The sequence below is a fragment of the Thunnus albacares genome, chromosome 14 (genome assembly GCF_914725855.1).
Source record: "Thunnus albacares chromosome 14, fThuAlb1.1, whole genome shotgun sequence".
NCBI lineage: Eukaryota > Metazoa > Chordata > Actinopteri > Scombriformes > Scombridae > Thunnus > Thunnus albacares.
Genome location: NC_058119.1, coordinates 4,096,404 through 4,102,403, shown reverse-complemented (window position 1 = coordinate 4,102,403; position 6,000 = coordinate 4,096,404). Strand labels below are relative to the sequence as shown.

General features: G+C 38.8%; 1 long non-coding RNA gene across 3 annotated transcripts in view; it reads right to left on the bottom strand.

The window, feature by feature from the left end:
- Positions 1–2,891: 2,891 nt before the first annotated feature.
- Positions 2,892–6,000, bottom strand: part of LOC122997028 — a 167,485-nt gene continuing 164,376 nt past the window's right edge. For all 3 annotated transcript variants that reach the window (XR_006407136.1, XR_006407133.1, XR_006407135.1), the window contains 2 exons: positions 3,479–3,560; positions 2,892–3,229 (listed from right to left, as the gene is read on the bottom strand). This is a non-coding gene — a long non-coding RNA (uncharacterized LOC122997028). The remainder of the gene's footprint in view (positions 3,230–3,478; positions 3,561–6,000) is intronic.

The window sequence follows — 6,000 nt, the reverse complement described above, 5'->3', positions numbered from 1 at the left end:
ATGAATGGTGAATAGAAAACTAAGTCTCAGTATGTAAATGTATTGTATCTGCTGGGAGCAAGTTTTTCAAAGCAAGATTTATAGGAATGAAGAAAAATATTGTAATTTCATCTTTGGCATCCATGTATTTTTGCCATCCTGCTTTGCTCAACACACAGACGGAGGAACTTCTGTGTCAGCAGCTTGGAAGACCAAATGAAAAGTTTATTGGCATTGTCGCTGATAACTGAAAGGTATTTTGTTGCTGATACAGCTTCATCCAAATCAATAACCATTTAGTGAATTATGTGTTCATGCCAAATTTGATGAGTCTCTTACGGACTTAAATTAGCTACATCCACTCCCCCGCCACACTGAAGAGCTTGTCTACTCTGGCGAGATGCCAATTAATAATTGCTAAGTAATAATGTATATTACAGTATGCAAATATGCTTTCTATTCAGATACTGTCATTAAATTGTATGCACTTAAATATCTGTTCAAGGCAGATATTGAGTCTGTGTTTGATAGATTCATATTTTAGTCAAAGTAATTAAGCACCATTTGTAGTTAGCTAGATGGACTCGCTGTATGCTGAATATAGTTTATCCAATGTTTTTTTTTGGGGGGGGGGCAAAATTGTGCACAGTTTTCAATATATGGTGATGCTTCTTACCAATGTACATACTATAAAGTCCCAAGTAAAAGATGACATAAAACAAAAGTTGAATTTAGCATAACATATATATATTTTCTCTGCATTCAATCCACCAGTATAAAAACAGAGTCATGTCCTATTCATCATCCTTTAAACTCTGATTTTTTTTCTTGTTTAACAAAAATACTGGTTTCCATCACTTACTAATTCCAGTTGCTTCATCTTTGCCATTTTTATGATCGGTGTGAAGCTACTGTCAATGAAAGTGTTTCTGCAGATGTTTGGAATTACGCCCTTTGAGCCAATGGAAGACTTGTAATGAGAAACATTAAAAACAGGAGTTTGAAGTAACAGCCAACACCATCAACAGCAAATTAAAATGGGAGCAGATCAGAAAACAGGGAGGCTGTTTTTTTCTTTCTTTTTTTAAACTAAAAAATGATACAAAAATATTGGGAATAAAGGCCTGTCTCTAATATAAGCCTGTTTGAAATAAAGACTGCAGCTGAAGCAAATAAAGGCTTTGACCAGTACTTGGCCAGAATTTGGGATATGTGAATAGTGTAGCTTTAAGTACAAGCCTTTGTTACATTCTATTACTACATCACAAATTACCCAATTGCATTTTTTTCTCAGTATCATGTGTTTTTACCTGGTTATTGTCACAATGCTTCACTAGACTAAATCGCTATGGCAAAACTCTGACTAAGCAACAACTAACCCTGCACAGTGCTTGTGATGTCTTTCTCTCTTTGGTGAACTTATTTCTTTTTAAGTTTAGTAGTCTGGTCATGAGTCAAGTTTATGATTCAAAGAAATCCCTTCAGAACCACATGAGCAAACAAAATTTACAGGATGTGTCAGAGAAGAAAATTAACACATCCCAAAAGGCAACAGATACAGCCTAAACTCAATTTCTGCTTAGAATAAATTATGTGAGAGCACTGACTGTTCTTCCTTTTCTCATGACACAGGATTGTCCTCTCACTTTGCAATGGACATGCGATTTTCAGTTTGAAACACAGCCCTTTAATGACCACTTCCAAACCCTACCTGTGACCTCTGCTACAGCATTAGCCCGGCGGGATCCGGCGCTAGTCTAATTTATTGCTCGATTCTTCATTTTCCGAGGCTCCTGGCCGGCATTTCTGTGGAAGCTCCCCAAAATACACATGCAGGCTTGATTGTGTGGGCGCCACCTCGGTGATTGCCTATTTAGTGAGTAATTATCCCTGTCTTTCTCACTCTCAGCCAACACAAGCACTGATTGAGTTCCTCTCATTGTGGGTAATGTCTTATTTATCATAAGAGCCCAGTCTGAGTTTTGTGGGGAAAAAAATGTAGAGCAGGCGTGAAGTGTTGTCATCTGCAGCTAGGGAAGATAAGGGCTACAAAACATAAACACCAGCAGGTCAATCTAAGCTCGGGATGGCTTGGCATCATGGAATGGAACTTACAACTCTGTTAACAGTTGCTAAAATACTTTGATTTAGTCACATTGTGGATAATTCACAGTGTTAAGAAACCTTGGACAGAAAAAGCAGGAGGTGAGGTTTTATTTAGTGTGAAGACCAGTGTATCCAAGCACACAAAGCATGTCTTTTGTCAGCAATATTTTCAGTGTCAGAGCACCTTTAAATTAAAAAAAAAATAAAATACTTTCAACGAAAATCAGATAGGTTTCAGTGAGTGTTAAGGCCTTGGCGGGTATTTTCCTATTCCAGACACAGTTAAGCATGTCTGATGCCGCCTCAGCCCAACCACTAATCTGTTTCTTTGTGTTTATTAGTAAATCAAAGGTCTAATCAGCTCTGAAGCTGCAGAAGAGAGGAGGAGAAGAGGAGAGGAGGAGGAGGAGAGGAGGTATAGGCTATTTTTCAATCTAATGGCCAATTAAGATCAGGCTAAACGAGGAGGCAGGAGAGCATTGTCTTGTGCAGACCTCATTGAGACTCTAATAAAATGTCAGAATACCACCTCTCTCTCTCTCTCTCTCTCTGTCTCTCTCTTTCTCCCTCACACACACATACACACGCACTTTCTCTCTCCATCCGCTCACTTTCTCAATCTCTTTCATTCAATTTGTTTTTGCTTTCCATGCCCCCTGTCTAATTCCTTGCCTCTTCTTTCTCTTTGTCATTCACGTTCTCTTGACAAAATACACAAACATTCACAGGCTCACATGGAAAAGAAGAAAAAAAAAAAAATCCACTCCTCTATTTTGCTACTTCTTCACTTGCAGCCGTTGCACACACACACACACACACACTGGCTTCCTTCTCATCTCCTTTTTATTTAGAAGGGCAAAGACAGAGAGAAAAAAAAAAACGGAGCTATAGATTTGAGCTGCATACTGTATCAATTTTGCCCAGTCTAAATGACCTAAATAAGGAATTCAATACTGCGGGGTCTGAATAGGAGAGCTTAGTCCACATATTTATTGAATCCAGCCTCTTTGTCCAGTGCCAGCGCACTCTGTGGTTTTAGACTCCACTCCAGTGATCCAATGTGGAATGGAAATCCAATCTCCCTCTTTCTCCCTCTTTTTCCTCACTCTTTCTTTTTTCTGTTTTTCTTCCACCGAGCTCAGTACTGGCACCGGTGACACGGAGGGAGGATGGTGAAGGGATAGAGGGAGATAAAGAGAAAAAGAAACAGAAGCAAAAGGAGGCCAAATAGAGAGAAATGGTACCAATGAGGTTTATAATGTTATATGTCTGTGCGGGTGACACCGTGAGCGCAAGTGAATGCAGGGCTACCAAACCATTCTCCACTGTTACATGAAATAATTTGACATTGGTTCATATTGATATCGATCATGAAATCTTCTCACTTACTCACTTTTCTGTGTTGGCTCCATCTGTTGTGTTATCCTTCATTCTTTCCACTGGTCAATGCTGGACATCCAAGCAGGAAAAGTATGCTGCAAAAAAAATGTGAACGCACACATTAATATTGCAGCTGGTGGTCATACACATCCTTGTGTTTGAGCAATAAACAGTGGCATAAGACATGCCATTTGTCACTGATACTGATTTCATTCTAATAGCTGCCAGCTGCTTCTATTTAGTGCACCTGATAGTAAGAAGGCTTTATTCCTTTACCTCTATTATTCTAAGGGAACCTAAACCAACCAGTAGAAGTTGCAAGATTGTGGAACGCACTAACAAACAATGTCATCCTTCAAATTGGGGCATCAGATCGGAAAATGCTCATATTGGTCATTTTAAAACAAAGGATTTTGTTGTTTAATTTAGATGACTTGAAACAAGACTAAGAGTCTGCAGCCACACTAGAAGCTCTGAGAGGCTGCATTCATAGGCACAGCTGTGTTTTGAGCTAAATGCTATCGTCAGCACGCTAATATGCTCATAATGACAATGCTAATATGTTCAGCTGGTAATGTTTACCATGTTCACTGTCATAGCATGTTAGCATGCTAACATTTGCTAATTAGAATTAAACATTATGTATAGCTGAGGCTGATGGGAATGTCATTCATTTTGCAGGTGTTGTTTTTTTTTTTTTTAACATTTACAATTCCTCCTATGAGGAACATGAATGTCTGTACAAAATTTCATGACAATCCATCCAACAGTTGGTGAGACATGTATTTCAAAACCAAAAATATCAACCTTGTGGATGCTTGAAGGAAAGTTAGGAGAACACGTACCAGTAAGATTTACAATATGTGAATTATGCATGTCTCTACAAAATTTTGGGCCATTTCATCTGGTAGATGTTAGGATATTTTTTTGGATAAGTGAAAGGTTCATGCCCTGTTCATGGCACTAGATGAAAATCCAAAGGATCCAAAAGTAATAGGATTCATCCTCTGGGAACTGAATATCTGTCCAGATTTCATGGCAACCCATCCAATATAGTTGTCAAGATACTTCACTTAAAACCAAAACTGTCACCCTCGTGGTGCCAACAGAGGAACAGTGAGGGAATTTAATTTAATTTAATAAAAGCTACAAAATGGACCTTATGGGGAGACAGTTTTGCCAACTATTGCTTACAAAGTCAATAATGAACATTTAATCTCAACATCCAATAATTGTAGATGGTTCAGTCTGGATCACAGAAGTGGACTGACCAAACGTCGACCGAATGATTGACATTTCCATCCCTGGAGCCAGACCACTAACATGACTCAAAAGCACAACTTTGCAATACTCCAATTTCATTAAAAAATAAATCTTATCGCAGAAAAGAAATCAAATAAAAAATCAGTCTGCACACTGAGTATCTAAATTGCATAGTTTACACCTACACTTCAAAAATATAGGCCAAATCAAGGAATCATATCTAGCAGAGCACCACAACTCTACTGATACACTTCTCCTCCAGTCCTGAAGCCCTATTTGATATGCAACCCCAGCCAACTTGTAGCTTTAAATTGTTAACTTTTTGGAAAGAACTTAAAACACCAAAGAAAAAAAAAGTCCTTCAAAAAACAGGTTTTATGTTTCTGATTTTAGCTTGAGCAACTATGCATTTTTGAGTTCATCCAGTGGCTTTTGAGAGGCTTTCGTAAGCCCCAGGGGTGACAGATTTCTCTCCACCAATAGACTAACAGCGTAATCCTTCAATTGTAGTCAAATCACCAAAATTTGAGGTACAGTTTTTTCCCATGACGGCAGCAATTTTTGACAGTGGCAACAGAAATGCATGAGGTTGTGTCCTTTTCTCTGTAAGGGGATATTTTTAGGGATATTTTAATGATACACATGCATTAAAAGTAATGGTAACAACAGAAAAAAAAAAAATACCTGAATAACTGAACAAGGCTCTTGCATTTAGCTCTGGATGGAGGCGACAAAGGAGGTCATGCTTCTATGTCCTTTCCTTTATGTGTGTGTGTGTCAGTGTGTGTGTGTATGGGTGTGACCTTTTTAAGATCCAGCCAAACTGCTAAACACACTCCCTCTGTGCCTGTCATTTACAGGTTGGCTATCGACATCTTACAGTCTGAGCTCGGGGGATCGACATGCACATGGCAGCATCATACACATGTGGGGTCTGCATCAAGACACACACACACACACACATCTACACAAAACACATTCTGCATAAGGACATGTAGAGGCTGGTTGCACAGAGCCTATAGACAAAGGAGAAAGCCATCAGAATCAGTTGATGTAAACACTGCATTAGTGCCACGGCTCACATGTGGAACTGATTTCTGCTGAAATGCTGTCAAAGATTAGGATGCTAGAATATCCTATTGTGTGTGATGGACATGGAATCACTCTTTTCTGCATCCACACATCTGCTTTTGGTATTTTTTTTGTTTGGAAAGGCATGCGACCAATTCAAATCAATAGCTGTATACACAGTTCAATATTATCTACTGCGTA